Source organism: Oryctolagus cuniculus, chromosome 3 (assembly GCF_051225735.1).
Source record: "Oryctolagus cuniculus isolate XC-2025 breed Fujian yellow rabbit chromosome 3, ASM5122573v1, whole genome shotgun sequence".
Taxonomy (NCBI): domain Eukaryota; kingdom Metazoa; phylum Chordata; class Mammalia; order Lagomorpha; family Leporidae; genus Oryctolagus; species Oryctolagus cuniculus.
Window position 1 is genome coordinate 28463332 of NC_142869.1, and position 21122 is coordinate 28484453.

Genomic DNA, 21122 nt, shown 5'->3' on the forward strand with positions numbered 1-21122 from the left:
CATGCAATGATGAGAAGAATGTGTTTTCTGCAATTGTTGGATGAAAAGTTCTGTGGATATCAGTTAGGTTCATTTGGTCCATAGTGTCAAATAGCTCTGTTGTTTCTTTGTTGATTTTCTATCTGGTTGATCTGTCCATTGATGAAATTATGGTTTTGAAGTCACCTGTTACTATTGTATTGGAGTCTAAGTCTCCAATTAGATCCATTAGCATTTCTTTGATATAGCCAGGTACCCTGCAATTGGGTGCATGTACATTTATTATAGTCATACATTCCTGTTGAATTGATCCATTGATACCTTAATCACTACACAGCACCCTTCTTTGTCTCTTTTATTTATTTATTTTTATTTTATTAAAGTTATACAAGTTTCATCTGTTTCATATATACAGATTTAGGAACATAGTGGGACTTTCCATCTCCACCCTCTTTGTCTCTTTTAACAGTTTTTGTGTTAAAGTCTTTTTTGTCTGATATTAGGATGGCTATCCTGGCCCTTTTTGCTTTTGGTTAGTGTGGAATATCTTTTTCTATATTTTCATTTTCAGTCTGTGTGTATCTTTGTTGGTGATACATATTTGTGGTAGGCAGCAAACAGATGTGTCTTATACATTCTGCATCTTTTAACTGAAGTTAAAATCAGTATATTTTTAACTGAAGAGTTTACACCATTTACATTCAAGGATGCTATTAATAAGTAACAACTTGGCCCTGACATTTTTCCAAGGCTAATCCTATTGTTTATTTGGATTTTTTTTTTTTTTTACTTTTACTGGGAGAGTTTTTGCCTTCCCATTCTTTCATAATGATGGCTATCTTTCTGTGTTTCTGTGTGTAGCACATCCTTAAACATATTTGGTAAGTCTGGACAAGTGGTGACAAGTTCTTTCAATTTTTGTTTGTTATGGGAGGTCTTTATCTTACCCTTATTCATAAATGAGAGCTTTGCAGGTTACAGCATTCTGGGTTGAGAATTCTTTTCTTTTAAGAATTGGACTCTGTCTTGACATTCTTTCCTACTTTGTAGAGTGTCTGATAAGAATCAATTGTGAGTCTAATTGGAGGCAAGATGGCGGAATAGGAAGGGAGCACACTGATAGTCCGGGGAGAGACAGTTTAATGAAAGTGGAGATACTGCAGGTTCAAGGAAGAGTAGGGGAAGAAACAGCAGAAGAAATTCTTCCGGAATGAGTGATTCGCAGTGGACCTGCGTGGAGAGCATGGGAGCCCACAGTTCGGGACACCAGCTGCAGACTCAACACACCAGCGCTGGAACATGAGGTGAGCCGAACCTCAATAGCCTGAGACACCAGCAGGTAAGCAGAAAGAGGAGACTAGAGGGAACGACCCCGGGGGGAAAAGTACACCAGGCTAACTAGAAGAGAGAGAGAGAGAGAAAAAAAAAGTGACTGGTACGGACATGGGTTTCTCTCTCTCTGCTCACCTCTCAAAGGTGAGCAAGACAAAGAGCAGGCGCCATCTTGGACATACGTCATAAGTAGAGTGACCTCAGGTCTGCACCGGCCCTGAACCTAGCAGAAAAACCTGACTCTGGGCAGGGTGAATTAACAGGAGATTAGGACCTAGTAAATTTGTGGCGCTACCAGACCAAAGAAAAGAAGAGGAAATTAGAAATCTAAAACATATTGTGGGGAATCTTCAGGATACTATTAAAAAACCCAACATTCGGGTTCTAGGAGTTCCTGAAGGCATGGAGAGGGAGAAAGGATTAGAAGGCCTTTTTAGTGAGATATTAGCAGAAAATTTCCCAGCTTTGGAGAAGGACAGAGAAATCCTAGTACAAGAAGCCCAAAGAACCCCTAATAAACACGACCAAAAGAGATCCTCACCACGACACGTTGTAATTAAACTCTCCACAGTGAAACAGAAAGAAAAGATCCTAAAATGTGCAAGAGAGAAACGTCAGATTACTCTCAGAGGATCTCCAATCAGACTCACAGCTGACTTCTCATCAGAAACCCTACAAGCTAGGAGGGAATGGTGAGATATAGCCCAGGTACTAAGAGAGAACAACTGCCAGCCCAGAATATTATATCCTGCAAAGCTATCATTTGTGAATGAAATTGAAAGAATTTGTCGCCACTCGTCCAGCCCTGCAAAAGATGCTTAAAGATGTGTTGCACACAGAAACACAGAAACACGGTCATCAATATGAAAGAAGGTAAAGGAAGGAAACCTCACAGCAAAAGATCACAGGGAATTCAAAGCATATATTAGAACTTATCTTTGGCAAATGGCAGGGCAAAGTTACCACTTTTCATTAGTCACATTGAACATTAATGGCCTGAATGTCCAGTAAAAGACACCGATTGGCTGATTGGCTTAAGGAACAAAACCCATCTATTTGCTGCTTACAAGAAACACATCTGTCCAACAAAGATGCACACAGACTAAAAGTGAAAGGCTGGAAAAAGATACACCATGCCAACAGAAATGAAAAAAGAGCGGGCGTAGCCATCTTAATAACGGACAACATAAACTTTATCACAAAAACTGTTAAGAGAGACAAAGAGGGTAACTATATAATGATTAAGGGATCAATTCAACAGGAAGATATAACAGTTATCAATGTATATGCACCTAACTACAGGGCACCGGTTTAACTAAAAGATTTGTTAAGGGACTTAAAGGGAGACTTAGACCACAATACAATAGTACTGGGGGACTTCAATACTCCACTCTCAGAAATAGACAGATCAACAGGACAGAAGATCAACAAGGAGACAGTAGATTTAAACAACACTACAGCCCAATTACATCTAACAGATATCTACAGAACTTTCAATCCTACAGCTAAAGATTTTACATTCTTCTCAGCAGTACATGGAACCTTCTCTAGGATTGACCACATACTAGGCCATAAAGCAAGTCTCAGCAAATTCAAACGAATTAGAATCATACCATGCAGCTTCTCAGACCATAAAGGAATGAAGTTGGAAATTAGCAACTCAGGAATCCCTAGAGCATATGCAAACACATGGAAATTGAACAACATGCTCCTGAGTGAACAATGGGTCATAGAAGAAATTAAAAGAGAAATCAAAAATTTTCTGGAAGTAAATGAGGATAACAGCACAACATACCAAAACTAATGGGACACAGCAAAAGCAGTGTTAAGAGGAAAGATTATATCAATAGGTGCCTACATCAAGAAATTGGAAAGGCACCAACTAGATGAGCTTTCAATTCACCTCAAGGATCTAGAAAACCTACAGCAAACCAGACCCAAATCTAGTAGGAGAAGAGAAATAATTAAAATCAGAGAAGAAATCAACAGGATTGAAGCCAAAATAAATTACAAAAAATCAGCCAAACGAGGAGCTGGTTTTTTGAAAAAATAAACAAAATTGACACCCCATTGGCCCAACTAACTAAAAAAAGAAGAGAAAAGACCCAAATCAATAAAATCAGAGATGAAAAAGGAAACATAACAACAAACACCACAGAAATAAAAAGAATCATCAGAAACTACTAAAAGGAACTCTGTAATTAACACACAATTATTCTTAGGTGTTTAAATTTTAACTGAAAAGTGATCCCTGTTAGGAATTTGAAAAACATTATGCTGAGTGAAATAAGCCAATCCCAAAGGCACAAATACCACTTGTTCTCCTTGGTAGGTGACAACTAACTGAACACCAAAAGGGAAACCTGTTAAAGTGAAATGAACACTATGAGAAATGGTGACTTAATCAGCCCTCACCCTGACTGTTGATGAGCAACTTGATATACTATGCCTCTTAGCATTTTTTTTGTTTGTTCTACTTAATACTTTTGGTTGAATACCGCAATCAATACACAATTCTTCTCTAAGTGCTGAAACTTAACTGAAAAGTGATCACTGTTAAATGTAAGAGTGGGAATAAGAGAGGGAAGAGATGTGCAATTCGGGACATGCTCAAGCTGACTTACCTCAAACGGTAGACTTAGAAACATACCAGGGAATTCGAATTAAATCCCAACAAGGTGGCATGTACCAATGCCATCTCACTAGTCCAAGTGATCAATTTCTGTTCACAATTGATCATAATGATAGGACTAAGAACCAAAGGGATCATATAAACAAGAATAGTGTCTGCAAATACTAGCTGATAGAATAAAAAAGGGAGAGAACGATCCAACATGGGAAGTGAGATACACAGCAGACCCATAGAATGGCAGATGTCCTAAACAGCACTCTGGCCTCAGAATTAGCCCTTAAGGCATGCGGATCTGGCTGAAAAGCCCATGAGAGTATTTCAAGCATGGAAAGCAAAGACACTCTGGGGAAAAAAAAAAACAAAAAACCCTAAATGAAAGATCTCTGTGAGTGAGATCCCAGTGGAAAGAACGGATCATCAAAGAAGGAGGTACCTTTCTCTGAAGGTAGGAGAGAACTTCCACTTTGACCATGGCCTGGTCTAAATATGATCAGAGTCAGTGAACTCAGGGGGCTTCCATAGCCTTGGCAGCTCATGACAAGAGCCTAGGGTGATTACTGATGCCATAAACAAGAGTGTCAATTTGTTAAGTCAACAACAGGAGTCACTGTGCACTTACTCCTCATGTAGGATCTTTGTCCTTAGTGTGCTGTACATTGAGATTTAATGCTATGACTAGTACTCAAACAGTATTTTTCACTTTATGTTTCTGTGTGGGAGCAAACTGTTGAAATCTTTACTTAATGTATGCTAAACTGATCTTCTGTATATAAAGAGAATCGAATATGAATCTTGATGTGAATGGAAGGGGAGAGAGAGTGGGATAGGGGAGGGTTGCGGGTGGGAGGGACGTTATGGGGGGGAAGCCATTGTAATGCATAAGCTGTACTTTGGAAATTTATAATCATTAAATAAAAGTTAAAAAAAAATAAACTGGCCATGTAGTTGGAAAAAAAAAGAGAGAGAGGGAGGAGATATACAATTTGGGACATGCTCAATCAGACTTGCCCCAAATGGTGGAGTTAGAAACATGCCAGGGGATTCCAATACAATCCCATCAAGGTGGCATGTACCAATGCCATCTCACTAGTCCAAGTGATCAATTTCTGCTCACAATTGATCACACTGATAGGTCTAAGAATCAAAGGGATCACACAAATAAGACTAGTGTCTGCTAATACTAACTGATAGAATTAAAAAGAGAGAGAATGATCCATCATGGGAAGCAGACTCATAGAATGGCAGATGTCCTAAACAGCACTCTGGCCTCATAATCAGCCCTTAAGGCATTCAGATCTGGCTGAAAAGCCCATGAGAGTATTTCAGGCATGGAAAGCCAAGACACTCTGGGGGAAAAACAAAAACACCTAAATGAAAGATCTCTGTGAGTGAGATCCCAGTGGAAAGAATGGGTCATCAAAGAAGGAGGTACCTTTCTCTGAAGGGAGGAGAGAACTTCCACTTTGACCATGGCGTTGTCTAAATATGATCAGAGTCAGTGAACTCAGGGGGCTTCCATAGCCTTGGCAGCTCATGACAAGAGCCTAGGGTGATTACTGATGCCATAAACAAGAGTGTCAATTTGTTAAGTCAACAACAGGACTCACTGTGCACTTACTCCTCATGTAGGATCTTTGTCCTTAGTGTGCTGTACATTGAGATTTAATGCTATGACTAGTACTCAAACAGTATTTTTCACTTTATGTTTCTGTGTGGGAGCAAACTGTTGAAATCTTTACTTAATGTATGCTAAACTGATCTTCTGTATATAAAGAGAATTGAAAATGAATCTTGATGTGAATGGAAGGGGAGAGGGAGTGGGAAAGGGGAGGGTTGTGGGTGGGAGGGACGTTATGAGGGGGAAGCCATTTTAATCCATATTCTGTACTTTAGAAATTTATATTCATTAAATAAAAGTTATAAAGAAAAAAAAAAGAATTGGACTCTGTCTTGACATTCTTACCTACTTTGTAGAGTGTCTGATAAGAATCAATTGTGAGTCTAATTGGAGACCCTCTGAAAATAATCTGTCATTTCTGTTGGGCACATTTTAGAATCTTTTCTTCATGTTGTTGAAAATTTGACTACAATGAGTTATGGTGAAGATCTTTTTGTCATATCTATTAGGAATTCTATGTGCTTCTGGTACTTGGATATCCATTTCTCAAAATTGGGGAATTTTTCTGTAATGATTTCACTAAATAGGCCTTATAATTCATTATCTTTTTCTATGCCTTAAGGGACTCTTTAGACTGGTATATTAGGTCATTTGATAGTATCACATAAATCTCCAACAATGTTTTTGATTTTTCTAAATTCTTATTTTTTTTTATTCTGACTGACTGAGATAGTTCCAAAAATTTTCTTCTAGCTCAGATATTCTTTCTTCCGCCTCACAAAGTCTGCTGTTCAAGCTTTCTACCGCATTATTATTTGATCTATTGAGGTCTTCATTTCTAGTATTTAATATTGATTTTTCTTTAAAATCTCAATTTCATGGAAAATATTTTCATTCATGTCATGTAGGGATTTCTTTAACTTGTGGAATTGTTTCTGATTGCTTTTGAGTAATCCTATGATTAACCTTTTGAATTCCCTTTCCAGCATTTCATCAATCTCTTCATCTTCACATTCTAATATTGAAATGTTGTTGTATTCCTTTGTGGGGGAGGGAGGGTTCCTTATTCTTTTTTTTATTTCTTCATTTCATTTTAGGCAGTGGAGATACTTCTTGGTTCTTCCTTTGATGGCTTTTATCTTTGAACTATGGCTCTGTGGCCATGTCTTTACTTTCAGGGAATACCCAGAGGTTTGTACTGGGTGTGACCAGGGAGCTCTGGTCAGTGCTCTAAGGTTGGGTGAGTATCCATGGTATCAACATAGTTGGGTATGGTATAGATTTCTTCTTGTTAACAGAAGGAGAGGAATGGACACCCCTATTGGGAGAATTATACCCTCACATCTTCTCCCCCAAGGTGATTGACGTCTGGGTGTTAGCCCCAGTTGGTGTCATCTGTACAGTCGTGTGAATCACACAAATGATATGTGTAGTCCTCACTCCAAGCACAGATCCCACTGCAGTGATCTGCCCCTTGCTACCAAGGAGCTCTGAGCAAGTGAAATGAAACCCAGTCATTTGCAACAAGATGGAGGAATTTGGAAAACATCATGCTGAGTGAATTAAGCCAGTCCCAAAGGGACAATTATCATATGTTCTCCCTGATTGGTGACAACTAACTGAGCCCAAAGGGGAAACTTGTTGAAGTGAAATGGACACTGTGAGAAACAGTGACTTGATCAGCTCTTGTCCTGACGGTTGATGTACAATGTAATAATTTATCCATTTTAGTATTTTGTTTTTGTTCTAGTACCATTGGTTGAACTCTGTAATTAACACACAATTATTCTTAGGTGTTTAAATTTTAACTGAAAAGTGATCCCTGTTAGGAATTTGAAAAACATTATGCTGAGTGAAATAAGCCAATCCCAAAGGGACAAATACCACTTGTTCTCCTTGATAGGTGACAACTAACTGAGCACCAAAAAGGAAATGTGTTAAAGTGAAATGAACACTATGAGAAACGGTGACTTGATCAGCCCTCACCCTGACTGTTGATGAGCAGCTTAATATGTTATCCCTCTTAGTAATTTTTTTGTTTGTTCTACTTAATACTTTGGTTGAATACTGTAATCAATACACAATTCTTCTTAAGTGCTGAAAATTAACTGAAATTGATCACTGTTAAATGTAAGAGTGGGAATAAGAGAGGGAAGAGATGTGCAATTCGGGACATGCTCAAGCTGACTTACCTCAAACGGTAGACTTAGAAACATACCAGGGAATTCGAATTAAATCCCAACAAGGTGGCATGTACCAATGCCATCTCACTAGTCCCAGTGATCAATTTCTGTTCACAATTGATCATAATGATAGGACTAAGAATGAAAGGGATCACATAAACAAGAATAGTGTCTGCAAATACTAGCTGATAGAATAAAAAAGGGAGAGAAAGATCCAACATGGGAAGTGAGATACACAGCAGACCCATAGAATGGCAGATGTCCTAAACAGCACTCTGGCCTCAGAATCAGCCCTTAAGGCATTCAGATCTGGCTGAAAAGCCCTTGAGAGTATTTCAGGCATGGAAAGCCAAGACACTCTGGCAAAAAAAGAAAAAAAAACACACACACACACACACACACAAAACAAAACAAAACAAAAAAAAAAACAAAAACAAAACAAAAAAAACCCTAAATGAAAGATCTCCGCGAGTGAAATCCCAGTGGAAAGAATGGATCATCAAAGAAGGAGGTACCTTTCTCTGAAGGGAGGAAAGAACTTCCACTTTGACCATGGCCTGGTCTAAATATGATCAGAGTCAGTGAACTCAGGGGGCTTCCATAGCCTTGGCAGCTCATGACAAGAGCCTAGGGTGATTACTGATGCCATAAACAAGAGTGTCAATTTGTTAAGTCAACAACAGGAGTCACTGTGCACTTACTCCTCATGTAGGATCTTTGTCCTTAGTGTGCTGTACATTGAGATTTAATGCTATGACTAGTACTCAAACAGTATTTTTCACTTTATGTTTCTGTGTGGGAGCAAACTGTTGAAATCTTTACTTAATGTATGCTAAACTGATCTTCTGTATATAAAGAGAATTGAAAATGAATCTTGATGTGAATGGAAGGGGAGAGGGAGTGGGAAAGGGGAGGGTTGTGGGTGGGAGGGACGTTATGAGGGGGAAGCCATTGTAATCCATAAGCTGTACTTTAGAAATTTATATTCATTAAATTAAATTTAAAAAAAAAAAGAATTTCCACTGCTTTTTTCCTCTCTAATTCTCTCCCGAGAGTGCACTTCCTACGTTTTTTAAAAATTATTTATCACTAGCCTAGCACAGTACTTTGTTCCCTATTGCACCCTCTTGGAATCTCACCCCTAAAATATTTTTTAAAAAATAATAAGGTTTGGGGCTGGTGCTGTGGCTCACTTGGGTAATCCTCTGCCTGCAGTGCTGGCATCCCATATGGGCACCGGGTTCTAGTCCCAGCTGCTCCTCTTCCAGTCCAGCTCTCTGCTTTGGCTCAGGAGGGCAGTGGAGGATGGCCCAAGTGCTTGCGCACCTGCACCCACGTGGAATCACCTGGCTCCTGGCTTCAGATCAGTGTAGCTCCGGCCGTAGCAGCCATTTGGGGGTGAACCAACAGAAGGAAAACCTTTCTTTGTCTCTCTCTCTCACTGTCTGTAACTCTACCTGTCAAATACATAAATAAAATCTAAAAAAAAACCATAAGATTTAAAATTATAGTTTTTGTCTTGTGTCTCTTGGGAGAAATTAAAAATTATGGGTCCTATATCACTGTGCAGTTCTCATCTTTCTCTTTCGTGTTTGAGAAGCTATAAAAATAAAATTAGGTTATGAATATGCTATATGTTTTGCTATTTTCTACTAATTTGAGTTTTACACTAATGCTTTCAGAGCAGCATCCCTCAGGGTATATCTGTGGAAAAAGGCTCTATTTGAGAGGTAATGTTGAACATCTAACCACTTACTTCCACAGTTCTTTGGATCATCTCATGAAATCACAAAAGATTCACAGTTGGACTCTACTATTTTTACTACTAGGCACAAGTGGGATAAGAAGTTTGCCAACTTGTTCACTAATGCAAAACAAAGCAACATGGATAGGCTCATCTTCTAGCTTCTGAATAGTTACCTCAAGAGAGAACTAAGTGGTAAGGAGATTATCCTTAAGTCTATACTTCAGCAATTAGATGGGAAGAGGGACTAGAAGTGCACCATTTTAGAAAATATAAATCAGGGATTCCCCAATAAACCAAAATGAGGCGTTTCTTTTCAGTTCTACAAGTACAATTGTATGCATAGCAGATGTGAAAATGCTTTGAAAAAGTAGGTGAAAAACTAGAAAATTGTGAAGGATATTTTATTGAATCTATCCTCCTGCCTCCCTCCCAAACGCTACATTACATTTTCTGTGCATAAATCTGGTAACAACAAATGAAACATTGAAAAGTAATGCATAAGTTGGATAATTTAATAGTGCATAATTAGGAATGGTTTAAGAGTGATAACTATGACATTGTATTTTGGTAGGATTACCTAAATTTATTTTTCAGTCATTCTTTGAGTACGTAACAATATTTTCTCTTTGGAGAACAAAGATTAATATAGGTTAATTCTATTTGCATCTGGCTGATTTGTTTTAAGACTATTCCTGTGGGTTTAGGAATCAATCACAGTTGATTTTACACAAGATCCTTCTTTGTTGGCAGTAGAGTCATTTCTGACTCTTACTCCTAAGTCACAGTTAAAACTCCCTTCATATATATATATATGTGTGTGTGTGTGTGTGTATACTTACTTGTCATTTCCTAAGTAAAACATATTATTAAATTGAAGAATTTTTATACGCAAGTTCCAAAGCTGTCTTGGATGCTTAAAACATTATCTATGATCCAAAATTAACACAAAATTGGAATTTATTCTCTTCTTGTACATATAAAATTGCTTATGGTTTTAAACACCTACTCTCTTTTTAAAACTTTAGTTGATTAATTTCTCATTTGAAAAGAAAGGAAAGAGAGAGACAGTGAGAGAGATCTTCTATCCACTAGTTCACTTCCCAAATGCCAATAGAAGTCAGAGTTGGTCCAAACCAAAGTTGGGAACCAGGAAGTCCATCCAGGTCTCCAACTTGATTGTCAAGGACCCAAGTACTTGAGCTATTACTTGATACCTCCCAGGGTGTGCGTTAACAAGAAGCTGGAAAGTAAACCAGGCACTCAGATACGGGATGTGGGCTTCACAAGCAGTGGCTTGATTCTGGCCCAAATGCCCATCCTGAGACGATTGTATTCTGGGTTTTCCCTATTTCTATTCTCTATTTGAGATTTTATTTTCCTTTATCCATTAACTTCCTGTTGATTAATTTTTCTCCTTCTTGATAAAAGATGAATTCATGCTAGTATTTATGGCTCTTTTTTATGGAGTATTTCTTTATCTAATTTGTATACTTGAGAGTCAGTGATATTTTTATTGCTATTTTACTGCTTTGAAAACAAACCACTAAAACATGGCATAGAAGTTCTATGTTTATGGTGAAGATTGTCCACAGATGGTTTTACTCTGAAAGGATGAAACCCAATAGAAACCTAGTTGTATGATTTAAGAATCCTCAAAATCAATGTCTTTTTTAAAAACTTTTATTTAATGAATATAAATTTCCAAAGTACGGCTTATGGATTACAATGGCTTCCCCCCCATAACGTCCCTCCCACCCACAACACTCCCCTTATCCACTCCCTCTCCCCTTCCATTCACATCAAGATTCATTTTCGATTCTCTTTATGTACAGAAGATCAGTTTAGCATACATTATATATTCTCTTGTAGAAATCAGTTTATTCTCATAAGAATTTTATTTCATTTCTTTTTCTTTTTGTTATTTATGCAGTGAGCAAAGAAAAATTTATTGAAATCAAAACCTCCTGTTGTAGCTTCAGGAGAGGGGACTCCAGGAATGAAAACTGGAAAAAAATTCTCAAAGTGGTGTCTTCTAATCACAATTTTGGAGAAGAACAGAATAGCAGCTAACAATCAACCAGAGGGTGGAGACAAAACCCATCAGAGGGCTGGAATTGTAATCCTATCTAGCCTGCTCCTGATAAAACAAAAAAGGCAAAGGTGGACTAGGTAAGTTCATCTTTTATTTGCTTAATAAACTAGATACTCAGAAGAATTTTCACTTTCCTTGGAAGAGAGAGGAATGTGGTGAATTTTTGCCAGGCTACCAACTGAAGTTATTATAACCAAGCAGCAGTAGGGATGAGGAGCCCAGCTATTCTAAGACACAATTTTTGCTTCTCAGTCCATTAAGCTCAGTGAAATAAGCCATTCCCAAAAAGACAAACGTCATAGGTTTTCCCTGATTTGTGGTAACTAATATAAAGAGTACAAAATGTTATTGTGTATTTGAGTGAAATTGACATTTTGAGATTTGATTATTGTTTATAGCCCATGTCTATATTCTTGAGGAACAGTTATTTTCCTACTTAGTAACTTGTTGAATTCTGTATTTAGTGGAGGGCTAAGCTTGTGATTACAAAAACATTGAAAATATGTCATAAAAATTAAAAGAAAAATAAGAAAAGAAGGAGAGAAAGTAGAAGGGAGGGAGGGAGTTGTGGGAAGTATCATTATGCTCCTAAAATTGTATGTACAAAATGCATGAAGTGTGTTCCCATTTTATAAAAAAATTAAAATATAAAAAATAAATAAAAAATATGAAAAACAATCAAAAAAAGAAAATAAATTCATGAGCTGTTAAGAAGGAGGGATTAACAAGCCATGAGGATAGCATAATAGGATGGAGGAATAAGGAGTTCAGAGATGTATATTAGTTTTCTGATTTAGGTAGCTAATTTTTCGCAGTTGATGATGTTGGAATTTAATTGTGATAGATACTACAAGAGAAATAATGGGTTTGGTGGGTTCTACATACTCAATTTATTACATCTTGATTTTGTGATGCCTGTGAAGAATAGTAAGCTTATGTGCTAATATAAATCCAGTTCAGGAAATGGTTTCTCTAGACATAAAGATCTGGGACATGCTAACACAGGGATTCTTGTGCTGTAGATGAGAACAACCAAAATCAGTTATCGTTAAGTTAAAAAGCGGAGGATGGATTCTGGGAAACACCAACATTTAAGGGGCAGTTGAGAAAATTCCTATAAAGAAGATGGTGTCAGTCTGAATCCTGAAAGAAGGAAAGTTGACTTTATTCATGAGGGATTTACTAAGGACGATATCTGTTTGGGCTAAAAGTGAGGGTGAAACGCAGTTGGAGGGGGAGAGATTTCACGTTAGATGTATATCTGTCACCTGTGGTAGGGCAGTCTCTCCCACTGGAGGGAGAAACTGATACTGCAATGCAGGTTTCAGTTGTTTTTTACCAGATCCTTGGGACTCCCTGAGCAAAGGTTACCTTTTGCTGTGAGCTGAGAACAGCTCGGGGGAAGTGTGATCTTGGTGAATGCAAAGGTGCATGTCTAGAGATGTCAGTCATTGCTTCTTGAAGCAGAGTTTCTTGAAGAAGATATGACAGATCCTAGAAACAGGAGAGAAAGGAAAAAGAATACAGATGCCAAAGCTGAGTGTCCAATACTCAGAATTTATCTGTGAACAAAAATGTTGGATAAGTCATCTTAGAACTGTAAATGCAACCCTGAGACTTCACCTTGTAAAATCTGTAGTTAATAGTCATGTGTAAAAACGTGCATAATTGGAAGCAACATTAATACTGGAGAAAACATATTTCTGGGGAAGATGATAGATTGGCTTTAAAGTTTAGAACCATTTGTCATTTTCAAATATGCACTTTGAGTTGATTTGAAATATTTCATACTTGAGTTTCCTAATGGAGTAAATTAATCACAGCTGATTTCATTGCAAGCACAGCACCAAATGAGGAACGATATAGCCACAGCATAAGTAGAAATGACGACATATCACTCCTACACACTCTGTAATGAGAAAAGGATTGTTTTCTCTGAGACTTTATTTATGCTTTGTTAATATGTTACATTTCAATGTAGTTAAAAGCGATTATGGTTACAGATTCTCATAACCACACTATTCAATTTCTTGAAGATTTTTTTTAAGGAAATTTAAAGTTATCACATAATGAGCCTCATCCAGTACATTGAAGACCTGAATAGAACAACAGGAAGTAAGGGATGCTTCTCCCTCTCTCTTTCTGACTGCAAGCTGGGTCATTCATCTTCTCCCGTCGTAATTAGACTTGAACCAGAACTCACATCATCAATTATGATTCTTATGCCTTTGGATTCAGGCTGAAACATTATCATCATCTCCCCCTGGTTTCCAATTTTCCAATTGCAGACCTTGGGATTTCTCACACTCTGTAATTCATAAGCCAATCCCTCTAGGTTCTATTTCTCTGGAGAACTCTAACACACACACACACACACACACACACTAAGAAAGAGGAGGTACACACATACAGAATGGCACAAAATAGTAATAGTAATACACTGCTAAATACACAGCTGAGTTTTGAATATTTCGAAATATGGTTGAGCATATAGATTGGGTTGTTCCTATTTTGGTTCTGGCTGACCTTCAAAATCTTGAAGCTGAAGGTTAATTATTATTATTTTTTTTGACAGTCAGAGTTAGACAGTGAGAGAGAGACACACTTATTATTTTTTTTTTTTTTGACAGTCAGAGTTAGACAGTGAGAGAGAGACACACAGAGAAAGGTCTTCTTTCCATTAGTTCATCCCCAAGTGGCCGCCACAGCCGGTGTGGTGCGCTGCGCTGATCCGAAGCCAGGAGCCAGGTGCCTCCTCCTGGTCTCCCATGCAGCTGCAGGGGCCCAATCACTTGGGCCATCCTCCACTGCCCTTCCGGGCCACAGAAGAGAGCTGGACTGGAAGAGGAGTAACCGGAACTAGAACCTGGCGCTCATATGGGATGCTGGCGCCACAGGCGGAGGATTAACCAAGTGAGCCACAGTGCCGGCCCCTAATTATTTTTGTTATAATTGTGAGAAGTATAGAATTAGATTGCTTTTAGGGACATATGTGATGATGGAAACAATTAAAGTCATTAAGGTTCAGTGAGTTTATTAAAGTGTTTACTGATCAGGGTTATTTTGTTCAGGGTTGAATCAGATCTATCTCTATTGGTGGCATCAGTAATTCATCTGAATTTTCCATTACTACTAACACTAGAAAAAAAAGGAAGAAAAAGGTAAGTAAACTTATAATTAAACCAACACTGAGAGATAAATTAATAAAGAAGTTTATAATTTTTTCAGAAGTTTTCTTTTTTTATTATATTTTTTTTTTAACTTTTATTTAATGAATATAAATTTCCAAAGTACAGCTTATGGATTACAATGGCTTCTCCCCATAAGGTCCCTCCCACCCACAACCCTCCCCTTTCCCACTCCCTCTCCCCTTCCATTCACATCAAGATTCATTTTCAATTCTCTTTATATACAGAAGATCAGTTTAGCATACATTAAGTAAAGATTTCAACAGTTTGCTCCCACACAGAAACATAAAGTGAAAAATACTGTTTGAGTACTAGTCATAGCATTAAATCTCAATGTACAGCACACTAAGGACAAAGATCCTACATGAGGAGTAAGTGCACAGTGACTCCTGTTGTTGACTTAACAAATTGACACTCTTGTTTATGGCATCAGTAATCACCCTAGGCTCTTGTCATGAGCTGCCAAGGCTATGGAAGCCCCCTGAGTTCACTGACTCTGATCATATTTAGACCAGGCCATGGTCAAAGTGGAAGTTCTTTCCTCCCTTCAGAGAAAGGTACCTCCTTCTTTGATGATCCATTCTTTCCACTGGGATCTCACTCGCGGAGATCTTTCATTTAGGGGTTTTTTTTGTTTTGTTTTTGTTTTTTTGTTTTGTTTTGTTTTGTTTTGTTTTTGTGTGTGTGTTTTTTTTTTTTTTCTTTTTTTGCCAGAGTGTCTTGGCTTTCCATGCCTGAAATACTCTCAAGGGCTTTTCAGCCGGATCCGCATGCCTTAAGGGCTGATTCTGAGGCCAGAGTGCTGTTTAGGACATCTGCCATTCTATGGGTCTGCTGTGTATCTCACTTCCCATGTTGGATCTTTCTCTCCCTTTTTTATTCTATCAGCTAGTATATAAAGAGAAACGAAAATGAATCTTGATGTGAATGGAAGGGGAGAGGGAGTAGGAAAGGGGAGGGTTGCAAGTGGGAGGGACGTTATGGGGGTGGAAGCCATTGTAATCCATATTCTGTACTTTGGAAATTTATATTCATTAAATAAAAGTCAGCCGGTGCCGCGGCTCACTAGGCTAATCCTCCACCTTGCGGCGCCGGCACACCAGGTTCTAGTCCCTGTCCTGGCGCCGGATTCTGTCCCGGTTGCCCTCTTCCAGGCCAGCTCTCTGCTGTGGCCAGGGAGTGCAGTGGAGGATGGCCCAAGTGCTTGGGCCCTGTACCTCATGGGAGACCAGGGTAAGTACCTGGCTCCTGCCATCAGATCAGCGCGTTGCGCTGGCTGCAGCAGCCATTGGAGGGTGAATCAATGGCAAAGGAAGACCTTTCTCTCGGTCTCTCTCTCTCACTGTCCACTCTGCCTGTCAAAAAAAAAAAAAAAAAAGTGTGCAGAAGTTTTCTTTTAGAGAGGTTTTCAGAGTTTCAAAGGAAAAAAAAATCATATTGGTTAAATATTGTACATTACCTTATTTTGTCTACTTCCTGTAAATACTTCAATAATCCATGAACACACAGGCTTAAGTTAATTACAAATTCCCATCATATTAAAGGAAAAGAGAAAGCTGAAAAGTAGGATGATGGTGTACCCTCTTTTTATGTAGCAAAAATTGATACTACTACTAATATTGATTTATAAAGCTATATATTTCTGCCTAAATGAATATGTTGAAGAATATAATATAGAAATTTAATTAACAGATATTGATGCTAGGTTAAGCAATATTTCAAATTTCATTTTGCATAATTCTGTACTACCAATTTTTGATCATATGTGCCACTGCTTCTAAGAAAACATGCAGAGTGAATGTTTGGTCTAGAGTTTAGAGCACCAATTGGGATGTCTGCATCCTCTCTCGGAGGTTTGGGTTTCTGTCCCAGCTCCTGTCTGGATTCCAGGAGGTAGCAGTGATGCTCTAGTAATTGGGTTATTTGATCAAGTTCAAGTTCACAGCCTTGGCTTATTCGTTATGGGCATTTGGGGAGTAAGCCAGTGGATGGGATCTCTTCCTCACCCACTCTTTCTCTCTCTCCCTCTTTTTGATTAAATATTTTTAAAAAATCTGCAAGGTCTTTTTGGATTTTCATCTGTACAAAATTTCTTTAAATTGTTCCTAGCACTGCTCAAAATTATCCCTCCTTAAAAATATTCTAATTAGGGGACTAGTATTGAGGTGTAGCAGGTTATGGATGCTGCTATAGGTTAGAATGCTTATTAGATTCCTGGCTGTTCCACTTCTGATCCAGCTCTCTGCTATGTGTCTGAAAAAGCAGCAGAAGATGGTCCATGCAGTTGGGACCCTACCACCCATGTGGAAGACCTGGATGAAGCTTCTGGCTCTTGGCTTTGGCCTGGCCTATTCATCTGGGAATGAACCAGCAGATGGAAGGTCTCCCCCCAACCCCTACTTTCTCATTCTATCTCTGCAACTTTGCTTTTCAAATGAATAAATCTTAAAAAAAGTGTTTTCCTAAATATTTTAAAATTGTTTCTTCCTTAAACTGTTGTAACAAAGGTTATACATAAGGAAATTGAACATTCTATTACCAAAGTGAGTAGGAGTAAGATTTGTGGAAAGCACAGAAGAGAACAGACACAGATGGATTCAGGGAGGTTGAATGGAAGTACCAGGAGAGAAGACAGCTCTGGAATAAAATACAAAAAATTCCTTCTCTTTGCAATCCTAAATGAGAGTAAGGATGTGCAGTAGGTGGATTGACAACTGTGAAGGAGACAAGGGTTGAGGATGTGTCGTGTGTCACTCATAGACGGGTAGTGACTGGAGCTCTGCAATGGGGGCTGGAGCGCTGGCATTTTAGGGAAAGGGAGATTGAGCCAAACCCCAACAAAGCTCATGAGAAATCCAGAGATATTTACAGAAGGGAATGGGTAGCTATAAATCTGGTGGATTAAATACTTAATTCTCCACTGTTTCTCAAGACATCATTAAAATGTCAATGAAAAGAAAAACATCAGAAATCCTTTAACATGAGGATATAAAGTCAGATAAGAGATGGAAACTCATTTCTACAACAAGATAAAGGGTCAGAGCGGAGGAAGCTGAATCTCAGGTGGCTGCAAGGAGTGCTGAGGTGGGAAGCACACCTAACCGTGATGCAGAATTCCCACAAGTCGCAAGAACTAGAGGCACAATTGAATATTGACATCCCAGGTGGGTACGTGGTTGAATACAGGAGGCTGTTTGTATGTCATCATAAGGAGAATGCTAGATCTTGCTGGTTCAGTCAGCTGTAGGAGCCCTGGCAAGCATCTGATTCACACCAGTGATTGAGGCCACGTGCCTGGCAATGCTTACTTCGTCTGGAGAGCACCCAATTACATGTATTTCATAAAAAAATTCTGAGATGATTCTGACATTCAGTCACGGGTGAGCACCACTGCTCTCATTGTTCACAAGAGGAAACAATTCAATGGCTTTGCTTACGTTTTCCCATCTGATAGGTCTGAGGAAGAATGAGCAGTATTTCACTCTCTCTAGGATTTCTTTTCATTGACTGTCCTGTCTCCAGTCCTGCCTATTTGAAGGTTGCATGACTTACTTCCAGCTAATCATGACACCGAACCTCTAGACAGTTCAACCAGAACCTTAGCAGAAAAGGATTTTGTCGGTCAGAAGTTGTTTATTTATTACAGGGAAAATGGCATCATTTTCATGCACTGTTGAATTACAAGCTAAAAACAGTTTTCCTCTTGTTTACACTTGCCTTTCTGCCCCTCTGAGGAAAGCATATGGAACGAAAGAAAGAAACAAGGTTGGTTAAGGAGTTAGGCGGCCTTTGGTGTTTATTTTAACACTATGATTGCTGCATTTAAAATTAGGAATGCAAGGGTTTCATGCCATGCGTGTTCATGTCGTTATGTTTCATGCCATGAGAGCCATTTTGATGTAATACAATATTGCTCTGAAAATAGAGTGCTGTCCCTTGGAATGAAGGCAAATGAGGATTTAGAACCCTTGCAGGTTGTACTGTCAGTACTAATTTGAGTGTTGAAATTCCATTTGCAAACCTAAGTAAACAGGAATGTAGACAGCTTGAACAAGATGAAATTGTGATATCGCCCCAAGGAACAAACTGATCAGGGAGAGCTCAGCATGCATTTGAATCAAGAGCATTTGCAACACCTTTAACTCTGCTTCATATAGTCTGGGCTGGAATGAGACAAGGGAGGCTTAACCTATGACACCTGCAACGGAGGGCAGAGAGCCGTACTGTAGACGCTTTGATAGCCTCTCCAGATTTTTGTAGCACAGAGGAGCTTGTGCAGTGCAACGACTCCGTCCAATTCATCTGCAGCTGTCTATCACAGTGGGCTCCAACAATCCAGGCTTCTGAAGTCAATCAGCAGCAATACATATTTATTGCATGTTAGCGAGTGCATGGTAGGAAAAGTGAATGTGTACTAAATTTGTGTATTAAAACGTCTTCTGATTTAGACAATGCACATGAAGACATGTGACAGAATTCTTCACTACAGAAATGACAGATTTTTCGTTACATAATCAAAAACCTCAGAGCCCTAGCAGTTCCCGGGGTCTTCTAGCGTTGAAATAAAAAAAAAAAAAAAATCTAATGAAACTACAAAATGGAAACTTTTCTTTTTATGTGAGGATTTGGGTCCTGTGTAAATCCAGTAGTGCTGTCTCTGTTTGCCAGGGCTCTGTTCGAGTTGACAGCTTAAGTAAAGTGGCAAAGTGTGTTGTTTGGACTCAACAGGCTTCGGTTTTATAGAAACCACCTGAGAATGGTTACTGAGTCACAGCCGAGACATAGAAGGAACAGATGTGCCTTCGTGAAAGGATGCTTCGTTTGGATGCTGTGGGTGCGGAGCATTTTTCCAACGAACCTTGATCCAGGATCCCTAATCAAGTTGAGAAGTATGATTCAGTCTAGGTATCCAAATTCCCTGTGGGCCTGGAAGGAAAGCCCTCATACCTACACACAGGCAAGAGTTACATTAAAAGCCTCTCCTCTCCTAAGGGGTCTCATGTCTCTTTTTTCTTAAGTAATAAAAAATAGTATGTGTCTAGATTTGCATCGAATACAAAATGATTTTCCCACTAGCTAAAAATGACCTCTCACTGTTAGGCTATATTCACTATGAAGAAAGAGAATTTGTTTCAGTAAATATCTTTTCATCACATCTTGATCACCAGTGGCAAACTGAAAACATGAGCCAAGAAAGAACTACTCTTCCTAAGAATGAAATGGACTTTAAATGAGTGAATGGGAACAAGTGCCAGAAAGATGCGCTTTTAATTCTTTTTTCACATGTTTATTTTTACTTACTTTTAAAAAGTTTATTTTAGGTATTCAAGTTTCATGTATTTCATATATATATACATATATATATATATATATTTGGGAACATAGTGATCTTTCAGTTTATGATGTGTGTGCATGAGCACTTACACACATACATGGTTTCTTTATGCCCATGGTACAAAAATAGTCAAATTGGAGGAGCTGTTGCAAGGCAACATCTAATACTAACTTTGTGCAAGAAATAGCTAATAGCTTTCTAGGCAAACTAGAAAATGGGTAGTTCTCCAGGCTTACACAATTTACAAGTCACAGAGCTCCCGGCTTGCTAATTTCAACCATCTCTCTCACTCTACCTCCACTACAGTTGCTTTTTTTTGTTTAAGTAGAAAGTATTTTTTTTTGAAGATTTATTTATTTACTAGAAAGTCAGGGTTACACAGAAAGAGAAGGGGGGGGGTCTTCCATCCACTGGTTCACTCCCCAGTTGGCCCACAACGGACGGAGCTGTGCCAATCTGAAGCTAGGAGCCAGGAGCTTCCTCCAGGTCTTCCAATGCGGGTACAGGGGCCCAAGTACTCAGGCCATCTTCTACTGCTTTCCCAGGCCATACCAGAGAGCTAGATGGGAAGTGGAGCAGCTGGGTCTCGAACCCGAGCCCATATGAAATGCCGGCAGTGCAGTTGGTGGCTTTACCTGCTACGCCACAGCGCCAGCCCCCACTACAGTTGCTTTTGTATATAGGATATAAGCTACATAATTTTACCAGCTTTTCACCCTGGAAAGAAAAATGCAGCGTTATCCTTTCTGTCTCCTTTAAATTATCTTACGAGAAAACAAAAATAAAGAGCACAACGCGATAAATGTTCATACTCCAAGGGGTAACATAATAAATTAGGATTTAAATCGGAGATTTTAAACCAAAGTCCAAGTCCCCTTGAAAAGAAAGCACAATGTCTTAGGAATGTACACACCTACTTGTTTGTAGAGACAGAGGGTTTGCAAAAGTGTCAATGACTCCAAAAAGCTTAGCCATAAGCTAAGGTATATGCAAAAAGGGTGGGAATTTGACACAGT